We start from the raw sequence: 16529 nt of genomic DNA, 5'->3' as shown, positions 1-16529 counted from the left end.
ATTCAGGTTTCTGAGGAATCTCCAGACTGACTTCCATAGTGGCTTTACCAGTTTGCCTTCCCACCAACAGTGGGTTAGTGTCCCTTTTTCCCCACATCAAAGCTAGTAAGTCTTTTGGCTTTCTTACAAATGGTATCATTATAATTCCCAAACTGCCAGAGGATAGAGTATCTTTGTAGGAAAAATAAACTGATTGAAAACTATGTTACCTCTATTATTTTACATGTCAGAGTCACTTGTAGATTCTGGTCTGCTGTTATCTGGCCTATCACTTTCCTTGTCCCAGTCTTTCATAGATGCTCCCATCATGAAATCATCACGGAGGATCGTTCAACCTGGGCCCTCTTCTGATTTCGCTTCAGTCTGTTTGGCTTTTGAGCTTCTCAGTTGAACTTTTCTCATTTGCAGTTCCATCCATTCCTCTCAGAACACTGATTAAATCTTAGAAACAGTTGATATCAACTTAGCACGCTTTCTAATAGAGCCTCCGGCTTCTTTAACCTTTTCATCAATGTTCTTTTGATGTTTTTGGACAGCATTAAGTAATTGCACCACATCCCGTGTTGCAATTCTCTGAAGATTTCTCTCTCCTTCTTTGTCTTTGACAACATCTGGCTTTACTCTGCACATAATTTCCCACTCTTTCCTCTTATCAATCTGTTTTCTTCTCTCAAGTCTTTCTTGCTTTAACTTTTCTTTTTCCTTTTCCAGTTCTTTATTTTTGACTAAAATGGTGGGTTTACTTTTAGGTGTTTTCTTGTTGAGGATTTTAGCCATGGCATCTGCCCAGCCCATATAAGTTCTAGCACATGATTCTCCAGCATTTTCATTTTCTTTGTCACAGGATTCATCAGCATCCTCATTGTCAGCATCTATTGCTTCATCATCAGAAAAATGACCCTTTTCCAATCCACAGCTTCCTACAGATCCTCTGTCGGAAGCATCTTTCACCTCCTCTTCCAGCTCAGATGCTATGACTTTGGCAATCGTTTCCACCTTCTTCTTTTTCTTTAGCATATTTTTCAGCTTTTTTCCCTGCACTAACACGTTAGTTTGCAATGGCCGCAGCCATTTTTCTCTCACTGGAAGTCATGGCCCATCGTTTTTAAGATGAGGACAGTCTGTTACAATAAATTATTTTAGTTTTGGTCATGATATTTTACCAACACTATGACAATTTACCGAAATATGCCTCAATAGGCTCTCCTTAGGGCTTGAAGGTGCATTCCCCACTATAATTTCTACTTCAGACAGAAAATGGAAGAGAAAGAGAGGTTCAGGTACAGACAAGCCACAAATGACCCAATGGCAATCATATAAAGGGTTTAGTTGCAAACAATCACAAATTCGGCTTGGAAATAGAAATAACCACAAAATATCTGGTTCAGAATTTGGGTACGAGTCCTATTAACTCTTTTCCTCTCTCCAACAGGGCTCCTATGTCAAATAAAATACACATTAGGCTTCCTAAAGGAGTGTCCCAAGTGGAGGATAAAGGAGTTCTCAGTTTTATATACCAAGTCAACTTACTCTGCTCAGAGGAGAAGCAGGGGACCCACAGAATCAGATGTTTCTTCAACAGTGTAGTGCTTGGGGCAGCCAAAACCTTTGTAGGGAGTCCAAGGGAAAGCCCCAGAACAAAAAGTTCTAGCACCTACTAGACATTTCCCAGGGAGGGTCATTTGAAACAAGAATGACACCCTTGAACAGCTTACATTGCCTGGCTCACCAACAATTGTTGCCACGTTCAAGCCCATCTGGCTACCACATGAAAAGTCCTATAACTCAAGGGTGAGGTGTTGTAGCAAAGAAAGTGAGTTTAATTGGAGTACTAGTAAGCTGAGTCATTGACAGGGATGGTGTACTAAAGAAGCCATCTTGACTTTTCCTTTGTAACTAGTCCTTTTTAAGTATGAGTGGCAGGAAAAGGGGAGGAGGGCAAGGTCAAAGGGTGAGGGATCACTGTAAACAACTTGGCACCTGCAGTTGCCTGAGAGGGATATTGAAACTCTCTGTGGTTGGTAACTTGGCTTTAGAGATGTGGGGCTGTTCAAGCTACTCCTGGATATTCTTAACAAAGCAATATGACAGCACAGACACCAGGCCTTTACCCCTCTTAGAATCCCAGCTTTCAAACATGTGTGGGTCCATCCCTCAACTCCTTCCAAGCTAGGATTCTTAGAAGCACATCACTTAGGGCACTCAGCTTTAGCTCCTTCTTTGTTTCTTTGTCTTTGAAATTCTAGCTTTTTCAGTCTTTGAAACTTTAATGGCTAGCAATCTGACTTTTGTGTTAAATTGTATGCTATTCTCTTCAGCTTTTTTTGTATTGTGTGGAATAGAAGGGAGAAGTTATGCAGTCAGTTCAGTCTTCTAGATTTCCCCGAATTAAGCACAAATTTATTTTTGTACAATGTGATAATTTCCATATTAGCAAATAAAGTTAATTTGAACCCTGTAGCCCAAATTTAGGAATTTGGAGTCAAATTTATAATTTGTGCTTAGCAGTGATAATGAAAAAAAGTTTTATCATTATTTTCTTCACCACTGCAGAAGTTTAATTTTGTTTTTTATATTGCACTTGACATTTGAGTAAACAACATTACTTATCTGTATGCTCTGTGTGTTTAAGAATTAATTTTGGTACAAAATGGCCTATTCTCAAAGTAGGCAAGTTTCTTCAGAGTGACTTTCTGATGTTTTTATTTAGATCCACGTCAGAAGATAGTACTCAAGCAGAAACCAGCAGGTAAAGAACTTAGAAAGTATTTCCTATAAATAAATATATTGAAAACTAAGAATGAAAAAGTTGATAATTCACAAATATATGCACAATAATTTTTAAGTATCCACACTTGATAAAGTACTGTTACTAAATCAGCTTGGTATTATTTCCCATTCTAGGAACAGATATCAATTAATTTAATATTTTTTTCTTTGGTTGACTAAATTTTTATCAATCACCTATACTTGTGACTCACACAGAGAAATATAGTAAGAGATAGGTACTTATAATTAGTTTGTATAATGTACAAGATGAACATTTTTCAATAGTTTATGCTAACATTTATAAAAGAAAATTTTGCTTCTTCATTTAGATTGCATTTAGACTAATAAACAAAATATGAACAACTGAGTGAATGAGTTCCACACTTTGGAAAAGTTTATATAAGAGATAGCATCATAAACACACTAAAATTCAATATTTCCCTAAGACCCTCAACAGCCTACAATTTTGTTAACAAGGATGCTCTGAATTCTCTAAGTTTTAGTTTCTCATTTGTATCAAATGAGAAATGTCTACTCATCTTCTTCATAAAGTTTTCTTTTTTTTATCCTGTATTTTTTCTTGAAGTGACTTCTAGTTACATTAATCCACTGCTATGCAGAATATTTTTTATAGCCACAAGCTATTTTCTAGGCAACGCTATGACATTATATAGTATCTCTCCTGCCTGGTGGAAGACGCTCCATCCTCTAAGAAAGCTGCAGTATTTCTGTATCCATTCTCTCTAACCCCTCTTTTCTTTTTTGAAAGATTTATTTATTTATTTGAAAGACAGAGTTACACAGAGAGAGGAGAGGCAGAGTGAGAGAGAGAGAGAGGTCTTCCATCTGATGGTTCACTCCCCAATTGGCCGCAACGACTGGAGCTGCGCTGATCTGAAGCCAGGAGCCAGGAGCTTCCTCCGGGTCTCCCACATGGGTGCAGGGGCCCAAGCACTTGGGCCATCTTCCACTGCTTTCCCAGGCCATAGCAGAGAGCTGGATCAGAAGAGGAGCAGCCAGGACTAGAACCGGTGCCCATATGAGATGCTGGCACTTCAGGCCAGGGCATTAACCCACTGCGCCACAGCACCGGCCCTCTAACCACACTTTTATAGACATTTCTTACTTTCAACAAACTAAGTATGAGGGAAAAAACCCTTTTTTTTTTGCCTCTTGTCTCTGTCACTGTCGCCAGGGAGTTGTGATGCAGTGTTCCAGTCATACAGGTCTCCCAACGTTGTACTCATCTAGGATCTGAACTTGCTTTAGGGTAATGGACATGCCTCTTTTGTTTCTCAGTTTATAGTGTCATTCTGCAGCATAAATGCTCAATAGACATTTGTTTATTGAATGAGTTATTACTCTTGAATTTCACATAACCATATTAATTAGTGTTAAGTACTCCAATTGTAACAGATTGTCTCTAATCTTAGAATATGGCATTCAAATATCATCATCATCATCTAGAAGACATCAACTATAGGACAATATAAGCATCATTTGGAGAATATAATTTAGACTATTAATTCATTAGTCTAGCTTTGTTTATAGAATACAGAAAAGCATTCTTTTATTTTTCATTTAAATTTAGTAAGCTAAGCAGGTACAATGCTTTACTGTTATGACACCTATTATGTTTTTCTATATTTCTTCCTTTTTAAAAAGATTTATGTATTTATTTGAAAGTCAAAATTACAGAGAGAGAGACAGAGGGAGAGGGAGAGAGAGAGAGATTGATTTTCCATCTGCTTGTACACTCCCCGGCTGGCTGTAAGGGCCAGGGCTAGGTCAGGCTGAAGCAGGAACCAGGAGATTCTTCTGGGTCTCCCATGTAGGTGGAAGGGTCCCAAGCACTTTAACCATCGTTCACTGCTCTCTCCAGGCCATTATCAGGGAGCTGGATCAGAAGTGGAACAGCTTGTAGGTGGTTTTACTGGTCCCATGTTCTTTTTACATCTATTTTTAATATTTTCTGTTGGAAATCCAATGAGGGCTGTTGGTAGTTAACTCCTTTGGCAGACATAACTAAACAAGATTTTTTTTGAAAGACAGACATATATGTAGTAGGACTCAGAAATCTCCATAAATAAATTTCCTTTTTGCTTTTGGGGGGAACTAGCTATATTACAAAGAGTATTTTTGAAGTAGTTGAAAGAGCAACTATAACTTTTGGAGGTACAACATAGCAGAGGTGGGGAGGTCAATATTATGCCACTGTAATTACTGAATTCTTACTAATCTTACTTGTTTTCTCTGCAAATTAATCTTGATTCGTTTGTGCACAATTCATTCTTTTTTTCTCTCCCAGGTTATTTGGGGATTAGAAATAAGGACTCTATAGCTAGAAAATAGAAAAGAGGCCAAATAATTTTAGCTTGATTTTGGTGATAATGCATTTAAAAGTAGAAACTTGACAGATATTTATTTTTTACTACAAAATTGAAGGTATAAAGAGGAAGAAATTGCCATACTAATTAAGCATGACTGTACTTGCATTATATCACCTGTTTTATGTCAATCTAAAAGTGTCATTTCCTTATTCACTTAGATCAGACTCACAGGAAAGCACCCAATCAACAAGTAGTAGTAGGTAAGTGTATTAGGAAATGTGTGTTAAAATGAGTGTGCATTGGAATTTAATGACTAAGTACTGAGTAAGCCAATGAATTGGTGAAATATTACACAAATAAATAACCTATGAAAAATTACTAATTTTTAAACTGATGAATATTTAAACCACAGTATTTTAAAATTCAGCTTAATAAAGTTCCCTTAAGGTCATTAGAAACTTGCTGCTGTTGATAGAATGGAACGAAAGAATTAAGCCCAATATGATGTAAAAATCAATAAATTAGCTTATAGAAACAAACTCCTAAGCAGAACCATAGGCACAATGCTTCAGGTCTATGGATTTTTCATAGCCAAAAAATTGTTGATAACTTGAAAACTGAAGTTATTTAGTCTAAAGTATGGAAAAACTAAAATTAATATTTCTTTTAAAAATATGTTAATATTCATGAACATTTCAGCCAAAATTTTTTTTTCTTATTTTATTTTATTTTATTTATTTATTTATTTTTGACAGGCAGAGTGCACAGTGAGAGAGAGAGAGAGAGAAAGGTCTTCCTTTGCCATTGGTTCACCCTCCAATGGCTGCTGCGGCCGGCACGCTGCAGCTGTTGTACCGCGCCGATTGGATGGCAGGAGCCACGTGCTTCTCCTGGTCTCCCATGAGATGCAGGGCCCAAGCACTTGGGCCATCCTCCACTGCACTCCCGGGCCACAGCAGAGAGCTGGCCTGGAAGAGGAGCAACCGGGACAGAATCTGGCGCCCTGACTGGGACTAGAACCTGGTGTGCCGGCGCCGCAAGGCGGAGGATTAGCCTAGTGAGCCGCGGCGCCGGCCTTTTTCTCATTTTAAATACTTCTGATTAACAATGATAGTTCCCCTGAAATCAAAGAAAATCCTAAAGGCTTCAACACGAACCATTTACTAGGCATTACCACAACTCTGTGTTTTTCTGTGGGAGGAAATTTACTATCTACAACTTGATCATGTTTTTTTCCTCCTCTCCCACAGTAACTAGTAATTCCTTCAAAAGACAACGGAAATGTCAAGGGTTTCAATGAGAAATGAAAATCCTGCCTTTTGTCACCCGATCGCAGCTAAAGGAAACAATAAACCGAGTGTGGACCAACTTGCATGGCGACATGTCTGTTTTTCTTTTCCACTTCCTCCAACTCAGAATTCAATCCCTGGGGTTACACTTTGGCCATTTCAGGACCCTTAACTGAAGGAAGTGTTTCAACTTGAGCTCTTCCTCTTGTCTTCTACATGGCTTTTCTGCCACCTGCCATCCCCTTCTGGTTTATTGCCTAAAGCTCCATAAGTATCAGATGCCTCATGCAGTGTGGTCTCTGTATGATAAACCAAGCTGTTCCTCTCGGATCTTCTCACCAGACTTGGCTTGCCCTGTGAAGGTATGGTAAATCCAGATATTTCTTCCCCTTGCCCTCCCCACGTCCCTAACCTGGGTTTCTGAGGGAAGCTGCAGGGACTGAACTTGCCCAACTGGGACCCACTGCCCCGAGCTTTCCTTTGCCCTTTGTCCACCTGACCAATAGGGCCAGAAGACAGGCAGCTTCCAAAGGACCCACGGGGTTTGGGCTTGGTTCTCAGTGACAAAGGCTAATCCATTATCAGAGTTTGGTGTGAGGAAATGAATTAGAGAAAGTTTTTTCATGTTTCATTTTCTGAAAGAATTTATATAAAATCATTCAGTTCTGTAGTTACATGTTTTTCCAAATTCAGAAATGAATTTCTATGAGACTAAAGATTTTTGGGGGAGGGCAGTTAACTGATAAATTCAGTTTAACAGAGCTTTGAAAATTGTCATTTGTTTTTGTGTTTGTAAAGTTAATTCATTTCATTTAACAGTCAATATTTTGGCATAAAGTTGTTTCAAAATGCATGGATTTTAAAAAATTTTTGCACTGAAATGTACTTATCATTTCTTTTTTCTGTGAACTTTTTGAAATACCCTCATAGTCAAGATAAAGATGATTTAACTCACCTGGACAGGAAGCTGGGAGGTCTGGGTTGTGAGCAGCTGTCCTTTGATGTTATTTGCCTGATTCTTGCAGAGATCTGTATCCACCTTGATAAATTGGGCCTGGATGAGCAAAAAAGCCCTCTTGTCAGGTGTTCAAAAAGTCAACAATACATACTGCATGGTTTTATCAGCCCAGGATATCTCTGGCAAGGAGCTGTAAAAGTTAGAGTCAAATGAGCAGAATCTTCGGCAACTAAATACCACAGTATTTATCTTCAGGTCATTTCGCTTGAACCCATTTTTAGCAGGTGCAGAGTTAATCATTTGTATCCCCTATAACCTAACAAGTCGTAACAGTCCAGCATTTTTGTATGTAAAGAAAGGAATGGAAAGTAAAACGACTTGGGGTATTTCATGCAAAATATGTTCCTGAGAAAGGGAAGGAACTGGGAAATGGGAGAAGGCAGTCTCAGGGGATGCTTCCTGCTGAGACGCTGCATAGTCAGGGAGGTGATTTTCCTTTCCCTCCCCAGTCCCACGGGAACTGACGGTTTTAAGGCAGTGGCCAGTACCAGATGTCCCACAGTAGGAGGATGTCGCTGGCATGGTTTGAGTGAGGTTCTGGACCACTGAGTGAACAAACCACTCTCACGACTGACGGAGGCATGGCTCTCGAGATTGAAGAAGAAAGCCATTATAAGGGGAGTGGGAAGGGGCCAAACCAAGGTAGCCAGAGTGATTTTCAAAACCAGCTGCTCTAAGGGTTAGACATCCATTGTCAAATTCTGTGTGTCTTGTCTGTCAGCTCGTGAGAAGCGTCATGGACAAGACCGCATTGGTTTGCATAAAAACAGCATTCTTCCTTAGAAATAAACAGAGAACTCCTTTTTTTTTATATATCTTTAGAAAGGTCCTAGTAGTAGGGATGGCTTTGTGGCATAGAGAGTTAAGCTACCACCTACAATGCCGGGTTCCCATATGTGCACCAGTTCAAATCTGGCTCCTCTGCTTCTGATCCAGGTCCCTGCTAATGCTCCTGAGAAATGACTGGATGATAGCTGAAGTACTGGCTCCCCTCCTTCCATGCGGGAGACCTCAATGGAATTCTTGGTTCCTAGTTTTGGCGTGACCCAGCTTGGGCTTTTTCAGCCATGTGGGGATGAACCAGCAGATGGAAGACATCTCTCTCTCTCCCCTACCTCCTTCTCTCTCCCTCTCTCTCCCTCTCTCCCTCTCTCTCCGTAACTCAGCCTTTCAAGTAAATAAATATATATTTCTAAAAAAATAAAGAAAATGCCTGGTATTAGGGATTAGCTAGTCCTCTTACCACTGTACACACTCAGGTAGCAAATCACAAGCTGCCTAGGAGGAGTGTTAGTGATATGGGACCTGACCAGGGAGATAGGATTAGATTGGTTAGGTTCATGAGCTGGAGACCACAACCCTCTTGCCCCTACTTGGTCTCAGCTGTTTCCACCCACCTGTCCACCTGTCAACTAGGCCATGTAGCCACTTCCCGATTAGAAATGAGTAAAAGGTGTGGAGCACGCTGGGCCCACCCTGCTCTCTCATATACCTTTTGTGTACTTTCATATATCTTTTCCCTCTTCTCGTGCCTGCTTTCATGTGCCACCTCTAGGTGCACTCCTATCCCTGTGCCCTCTCTTGCTTGCAGTCTCTGGTCCACTCTCTGGAAGAGCCTGGTATGGAACTCCTGGTTTACCTTCTTGGGCCCCTTTCCCTTAATAAAGCTCTCACATTCCTGTGTATTTCTCTCACTTCCCCAAATAAATCCTGAACTTTACCACGTTGCCCATCTTGTTTGTATCTGAATTTAGAATGCTTCTCTAAACTTAAGACAAGAACCCAACAAATGAATTGTGGCTTAAAGTTACCCAATAACATTAGGGTGACAGATGTTCTGCAGGGAATACTTGTGGATAGAGAAAGTGGTAGATTGGTTATTTTGGCTAAACTAGCATTAGCAGATAGACAAGAATGTAAGTGTTGGTGTAGTTAGTTGGGAAGCAGAGGTAAATGTTACTCTCACAAAGAAAGAAAATCTCTTATTTATGTAAGTAACTTGTATTTGGAAAGACATTGTGTCATCCTAGTTTTTGAGGTAGGTTTCCAAAGAGATAAGCTATACTGTGGAGGAGGATGGTCTGCACAGAAGTGGGAGTTGGGCTTAGAAGAGTCAGGGACACACACAGCGAATGAGGGAGCCTGGAAACAGGACTGGTTATGTGTATTTGCCATTAGCTGGGGGAGATAAATTATTATTTACCAAGTGAGACTGGTGGTCAGAGGGGTCAATGATCTGGTTTCCAAGAGTGATGCTCTTCTAGTTTTGACTCATAGATTTGGGGTTGGGAGAATGTTATAGGGGGAGGAAGACAGGGAGCAGGCAAAGCCAGATTTCCTGTGAGATGAGAATTTGTGATGTTTAAATGTGGGAAGGTGAAATGGATGTTGTGCCCTAAGTGATGTGTGATGAGAATGTCCTACAGGGGGCCAGGATGGACATGGGGATTGGTCAGGAGAAGCAGCATGATAATCGAATTGGAGCTCAGAAAATGTAGAATAGCCTAACTAGATACAAAGTCACTCAGTATTTTTATGGAGGTGTGGTGAAGGGCTACCAAAGTATATTGGGTCCCAAAGGCAGGGATCTATCTGATTGGAAAGAATATTCAGAAGTCATTGTGGTCTCAGGGGAGGGTGATATAAAATAGTACAGAAATATATGCTCCTACTTCCCAGTCCCCCTGCAAAAGGTATAACAGGACCTGCTTCCCATACAAGTGCCCTCCTGATTCCTCTCTTACTCTCTTGCCCTTACCCCCAGCCCGTCAGGCTTCCCCCACATGAAAATAAGCCTTTCCCTTAACTCTGGTGTTTGGTGTGTTTTGTGGTGGCCTTACAATAATCATAAGGTAATTTACTGAACAATGATAAATTTATGCTCTCTTTCACTTGATGTCTCTCTCTTGACTCCCTCTCTCTCTTACTGTTGCCCTCTCTCCCTGGCCTTCGGGCTTTTCCTAACTGACAATAAAGCTTTCCTCTGAAAAAGAGGAAAAAAGAAAAATGCCTGTTCAAGTCTTTTGTCTATTTCTTTTCTTTTCTTTTTTTTTTTTTTTTTGACAGGCAGAGTGGACAGTGAGAGAGAGAGACAGAGAGAAAGGTCTTCCTTTGCCGTTGGTTTACCCTCCAATGACTGCCCCGGCTGGCACGCTGCGGCCAGCACACCACGCTGATCCGAAGGCAGGAGCCAGGTGCTTCTCCTGGTCTCCCATGAGATGCAGGGCCCAAGCACTTGGGCCATCCTCCACTGTACTCCCGGGCCACAGCAGAGAGCTGGCCTGGAAGAGGAGCAACCGGGACAGAATCTGGCGCCCTGACCGGGACTAGAACCTGGTGTGCCGGCGCTGCAAGGGGGAGGATTAGCCTAGTGAGCCGCGGCACCGGCCTTGTCTATTTCTTAACTGGATTGTTTGTTTTGTTGTTTTTGAGTTTAGTGACCTGTTTATAGATTCTGGATATTAATCCTTTATCAGTTACAAATTTGCAAATATTTTCTCCCATTTTGTTAGTTGTCTCTTCACATAGCTGAGTATTCTTTTTTTCCAGTGCAGTAGCTTCTCAACTTATTTTAATCCCATTTTTCAAGTTTGACTTTGGTTGCCTGTGCTTCTGAGATATTTTTTTTCAAGAAGTTTTTGCCCATGCTAATGTCTTGCAGAGTTTTTCCAATATTCTCAAGATATTTGATGGTGCCAATGCATAGGTTCAGTTCCTTGATCCATTTTGAGTGAATTTTTGTGAAAGGTATAGGTAGGAGACTTTTTTAAAAAGATTTTTATTTATTTTATTTGAAAGAGTTACAGACAGTGAGAGGGAGAGACAGAGAGAAAGGTCTTCCTTCCATTGATTCACTCCCCAAATGGCCACAACAGCTGGAGCTGTGCTGATCTGACCAGGAGCCAGGAGCATCTTCCAGGTCTCTGACATGGGTGCAGGGGCCCAAGCACTCAGGCCATCCTCCAATGCTTTCCCAGGCCACAGCAGAGAGCTGGATTGGAAGAGGAGCAGCTGGGACTAGAACCGGCACCCATATGGGATGCTGATGCTGCAGGCGGAGGATTAACCTACTGTGCCACGGCACCGGCCAAGGTTGGAGTCTTATTTCATATTCTTGCACATGAGATCTAGTTTTCCCAGCACCATCTGTTGCAGAGAATGTCCTTAATCTAGGTATTGATTTTAGCCATTTTGTCAAAAATAAGTTGGTTGTATATGCATGGATTGATATCTGGAATTTCTGTTCTGTTCTACTTGTCTACAAATCTGTTTTATTTACTAGTAGCAGGCTGTTTTGGTTATAACTGCCTTGTAGTATGTCTTGAGATCTGAGAATGTGATGCCTCTGGCTTCATTGTTGTTGTATAAGATTGCTTTTGCTTTTTAGGTTCTTTTGAATTTTAGCATCCACTTTTTCTAGATCTGAGAAAGAATATCATTGGCATATTGATTGGGATAGCATCAATTCTGTAAATTGTTTTGGGTAGCATGGACATTTTCATGATGCTGATTCTTCCAATCCACAAACATGGAATATTTTTGCATTTTTCTGTCTTCTTCTGTTTCTTTAATGTTTTGTAATTTTTGTAGCAGAGATCCTAGACTTTCTTGGTTAATTTTTTCCGAGTTTTTTTTTAAGCTATTAATGGAATTGATCTTAGAAGTTCTTTCTCAGCCATGAAAATGTCTGTGTATAAAAAGGCTATGGATTTTTTGTGTTAATTTTATGTCCTGTTACTTTACCAAACTCTTTTATGAGTTCCCATAGTCTCTTAGTAGAGTCTTTCGATTCTCCCGTATATAGAATCATGTCATCTGCAAATAGGGGTAGTTTGACTTGCTCCTTTTCCTTTTTTCCCCCTTTTTTGCCTAATGGCTCTGGTTAAAACTTCTGCAACTATATTGAATAGCAGTGGTGATGGTGGGTATCTTTTTGTGGTTCTGTATCTTAGTGGAAATGTTTCAACTTTTCCCCATTCAATAAGATGCTGGCTTTGTGGTTGTCATATATTGCCTTGATTATGTTGAGGTATTGTTCCTTCTATACCCAACTTGCTTATGGTTTTCATCATAAAAGGATGTTGGGATTTTTATCACTTTCTCTGCATCTATTGAGATAATCATAGAGTTTTTGTTCTTCTGTTTGTTAATGTGATATATTTATTGGTTTCTGAATGTTGAAGCGTGCCTGCGTACCAGGAATAAATCCCATGGTGCTGGTTAATGACCTTAGCTAGTATTTTGTTGAGGATTTTTGCATCTACGTTCATTGGGGATATTGGTCTATCATTCTCTTTCTCTTTTGTATCTTTTTTTGGTTTAGGAATTAAGGTGATGTTGACATCATAGAAGGGGTTTGAAAGGATTTTCTACCTTTCAATTGTTTTGAATTTAGTATAGAGATAATTCTTTCTTCCTTAAAATTTAGTAAATACTTTTATTTCTTTTTTTTCACTATTTTGCTTAGCATGGAATACAAGAGGTAACTTATTCTGCCAGCCCACTGTTCTTTCTTATGTAGAAGTCAGTGCAGCTTTGAAGTCACAACCTGTAGTCATTTGTTTCTTAATGGGTAAAACATCAGGTTAGAACATGAAAACCAGAATCAGACAATCAAAATGAAACATATATTCTGTACCAGGAAGTGATCAGGAGAAAGACCAATCTTTTCCTTGCCCTTCCTAGTTGGGAGTTTGGTATTTAACTGGTTCATGGGCTGAGTGTATTGGTAAACAAAAATTTTACTTATTTGCATACTCTAATTTAGCAATAAAAAGTATTTAGTAATAATCACTAGTGTTATGAAAGTTATTGCATGTTATCATTGTCAAATATTTACTTTTATCATCCTTTATTTGTTAATATTGATTTGAAAGCATGATTTCTATTCTCATTTAGATACAGATCAGAAAGCAACAGCCAAGCTGTTACTAGCAAGTCAATAAATTAGGATATATTTCATACAATCAGTGCTATTTAAAAATCAAGATAATCAATTAAGTTTTATTTGTACCCTTCCATGGTAGAATTCTAAATCTAAAGCAACATGTTAGAATTTGCCAATCTAGTCACTAGTGAGTCATTTTTAAAAATAAATCTCTTTATTCATTCCTTCAGTTTATTTAATGGTGCATTGAGAGATTATGGTTGGGAGCAATGGGTTAAATGATTGATGACATATTTAAGGTGCTGATTCGTAAGCAGAATCTTTCTGTATTTTCATCTTGGAGTAACAGACGTGCAAATGTACTTCTTTGTTTGGAGTCTCTACAAGTAGAAAGACAATTGTGCCCTCATGGATGACTGAGTGAAGGCCTCTTCCTCAGTTGAGGAGAACTGGCTAAAGAAAAAGCTTTATTAGAGATTAGGAATTATATGCTTTCTCTAGCTTCTCATTATTATGTAGTGGTACTCACTAGGTCAAATTCCATTCCCTGAATGGTGCATACCTCTGTATAATAATCTAAATAAGTATATAGTTTCCCAACCTACAGAGTTATAGATGTTTCTGCGTAAATATTTTATAGGTTTCTACTCTGGCCATATGACTTGAAGTCCTTATTTATGTGTACAGAGGAGTGGTGATATTCTTTATTGGCTCACAACTATTCCACAACACCCCCAAATTTCCAGGGCAAACTCTCTGGGCAGCACACCAAATTGTATGACTTCATTTATTGCAGATATTCCGTCTTCAATTAAAACGATTACATCTCTTATCCTTCAGTCTCTTCTTACTATGAACCTTTCTTCACACTTTAATATTGGAGTTAGCTTCACAAAACTAACATTTTGATTTTTGTTTATTCTCTCTTGCTATTGTGAGTAAATGGGTTTTCACACAATGCTTGAACACAGAATAGCTCAGTGTTCTTTTCCTCACCCTGGGCATGACTAATAAATATTCTCTCACCCACCTCAGAAAATAAAAGCTCGGCATTGTATCACCAGAAAGTAGCATAATGTTTGTGTTTTGGGAAGGGATATGTAAATATTTGTTGAATGAATGATGAACTTAGATCATCATACACACAGGAGTAGCCAAACAAAATCACAAACACAGAGGTGGATGGATATGCATGCACGTGTGCAGACACACAAGTAACGTACACTCGGGTAAATCTGTGATGTAACTTCCCTCATTTCTTCCTGATTATATTTTCTCTTATCCTGAAACCATGTTATCATTATTAACCTCTCCTAGAATTCTTGTTCAGCTATATTAAATGACAGATGATGGAAAATCTACACCTTAATTGGAATGGTTTAATTTGGAATGTTGACTCATTTGTTAGCCTCTTTTCTTTGTGCACAAGGAAAATATTTTAGTGTAATTATTCATTTATATTCAAACATTTTTAGGATAATTATTCATTTAAATAACTTGAAACTGTTGCTGTGCTTTATTGACCTAACAATCACTACAATTTTCGTATAATTTATCTTCAGAATGATCTTTATTGCATGGAATGTCAGTGAGAAAGGTTACTGAAGCCAATAAATGGAGAGAGATGGGAGTAACCTCAGTGTGGATTATATTAGCACGCCTTCGTATAATTAATTTCGAATGTCTAAATCCTATCTGCAGTTTCAATCTTTTCCTAAACAACAGACAGAAAGATTTAAACAATTTAACATAACACTTAAATCTTAATAATTCATAGAACTGTCATTTGGCTTTTAGCTTCCAGGCTTTTATCTACAGGACTTAAATCTTAATTAGTCATGATTACAATTAACATTTTACGTTCAATGAACATTTATTAAGATTTAAAACATGATTATCTACTGCTTTGCTCAATATTGATTCTTGAATACACTCATTTTTAATTCTAGTTTGACTTTCCTAAAGTAAAACAATTTTTGTTAGTGTCTGTATGTTATAAATATTTTCTGTTAAATGCCTACACATGATTCATTTCTTATATTCTTTTTTAAATTTTTTTTTATTTATTTGACAGATAGAGTTAGACAGTAAGAAAGAGAGACAGAGAGAAAGGTCTTCCTTTCTGGTTCACTCCTCAAATGGCTGCCATGGCTGGCGCTGCGCCAATCTGAAGCCAATAGCCAGGTGCTTCCTCCTGGTCTCCCATGCGGGTGCAGGGCCCAAGCACTTGGGCCATTCTCCACTGCCTTCCTGGGTAACAGCAGAGAGCCGGACTGGAAGAGGAGCAACCGGGACTAGAACCCTGCACCCACATGGGATGCCGGTGCTGCAGGCGGAGGATTAACCAAGAGAGCCAAGGTGCCGGCCCCATTTCTTATATTTTTTTTGAATGCAGGCTTACATAGTTACAGATTACTAGTTTAGATGCTTTTCTGAAACATTTAAAAAGTATTCTATTGTTAAAATGTGCCATTTACAGTAATTGATGAGACTACACCTGTCAAACTGATTAACTTATTTGTCCCTATTAATGTGTCTTTTTCCAGTGTAGCTTATAGCTTCCTCTTTGCCCTAAATATATTATTTTATTGTATGCTTTATAGATTTGCTATTTTAACTCTAATTGAAAGGGAGAGATAGGTCAGAGAGAAAGACAAACACACACACACACACAGAGAGAGAGAGAGAGAGAGAGAGAGAGAATGAAAAAGCTTGCCTTGAGTTGACGTAGATATTCACCAGAGGGAAAGCTTGAGTAAGGGCAATGATGTTTGTTTTTGTGTTGAATTCCTTGGTAGTAGGACTCTGACCTCAAGGGCCTCCTAGAAAGTTATTATCCCATCCCTGGCATGACATTTACCATGATTCATGATTCTGCCTCTGTCCGTGAAGAGTTTCAGGTTTGGCTCTGTCAAGGGCTGGTCCATAGATAAGATCAACCTGAATAGGAGTAGTCTAGATCTCCCTTAACATTTTTGGGGAAAGAAGTCCTCTTCTTTGGCAAGCATTCCTGTGAGGACTATCAGAATGTTCCAAGCCTATTCTCAGGAAACATTAATGTTGACTTGTCCTGATGAAAATGTTAGTTGAGCATTTAAATTTGAATTGGAGGTCTCAGCAGAGGAGAGGTTTAGGATATTCTGGCATTTGCCAAAAGATCCTTTCTGCACAGTCCCCAAGTTTGCATTTTAATGGTTCTAAGAATGGTCAATGTTTTATCTACCCAGATAGTCCTA

At 39.1% G+C, this 16529-nt stretch overlaps 1 protein-coding gene, 1 long non-coding RNA gene and 1 pseudogene across 6 annotated transcripts in view; 1 reads left to right on the top strand and 2 right to left on the bottom strand.

The window, feature by feature from the left end:
* Nucleotides 1–6467, top strand: part of LOC138848518 (uncharacterized) — a 31494-nt gene extending 25027 nt beyond the window's left edge. Inside the window, exons 3-5 of the long non-coding RNA XR_011386380.1 lie at nucleotides 2711–2749; nucleotides 5318–5359; nucleotides 6350–6467. This is a non-coding gene — a long non-coding RNA (uncharacterized lncRNA). The remainder of the gene's footprint in view (nucleotides 1–2710; nucleotides 2750–5317; nucleotides 5360–6349) is intronic.
* LOC138843046 (disintegrin and metalloproteinase domain-containing protein 32-like) overlaps nucleotides 1–16529 on the bottom strand; it is a 498529-nt gene that overhangs the window by 101795 nt on the left and 380205 nt on the right. The gene's annotated exons all lie outside the window — the stretch shown is intronic.
* On the bottom strand, nucleotides 215–1017 carry LOC138848676 (RRP15-like protein pseudogene; annotated as a pseudogene).

Source organism: Oryctolagus cuniculus, chromosome 2 (genome assembly GCF_964237555.1).
Source record: "Oryctolagus cuniculus chromosome 2, mOryCun1.1, whole genome shotgun sequence".
In the NCBI taxonomy this organism is placed as follows: domain Eukaryota; kingdom Metazoa; phylum Chordata; class Mammalia; order Lagomorpha; family Leporidae; genus Oryctolagus; species Oryctolagus cuniculus.
This window is presented reverse-complemented; position numbering and strand designations above follow the sequence as displayed.